The sequence below is a fragment of the Arachis ipaensis genome, chromosome B06 (genome assembly GCF_000816755.2).
Source record: "Arachis ipaensis cultivar K30076 chromosome B06, Araip1.1, whole genome shotgun sequence".
Taxonomy (NCBI): Eukaryota; Viridiplantae; Streptophyta; class Magnoliopsida; order Fabales; family Fabaceae; genus Arachis; species Arachis ipaensis.
This window is the reverse complement of record NC_029790.2, coordinates 1,003,937-1,004,205: the sequence shown is the minus strand read 5'-3', so window position 1 is coordinate 1,004,205 and position 269 is coordinate 1,003,937. Positions and strand designations below refer to the sequence as shown.

The following is a 269-nucleotide window of genomic DNA, read 5'->3' as shown; positions in this document are numbered from 1 at the left end:
AACACTTTGAACACTTTGGGTCATTAATGCCACATCTACAATAACTTTTAAGCTACATAGTTTTAAGAAGATATATTTAAGACTTAGAAAATTCAGGATACTATCATCACTCTTAACAAAAAAAATTGACATTGGTTGGAATAAATATCAAAAACTAATTTATAAAATACAAACTGTGAGAGAGTCAATGCAAAACAGATTGCATGATGCATATTTCTTGTTCTAATCATGCACTACCCGGATATCCATGGCTCTAAGAATTTTTAAGT

General features: G+C 29.4%; 1 protein-coding gene and 1 long non-coding RNA gene across 2 annotated transcripts in view; one reads left to right on the top strand and one right to left on the bottom strand.

Annotated features, from left to right (window-relative positions):
- The window catches only part of LOC110263076, an 11,189-nt gene continuing 10,935 nt past the window's right edge, over positions 16-269 (top strand). The window contains exon 1 of the long non-coding RNA XR_002348077.1: positions 16-267. This is a non-coding gene — a long non-coding RNA (uncharacterized LOC110263076). The remainder of the gene's footprint in view (positions 268-269) is intronic.
- The window catches only part of LOC107645273 (26S protease regulatory subunit S10B homolog B), a gene marked incomplete in the record, with an annotated part of 3,433 nt that continues 3,276 nt past the window's right edge, over positions 113-269 (bottom strand). Inside the window, 1 exon segment of the mRNA XM_016349263.2 lies at positions 113-269.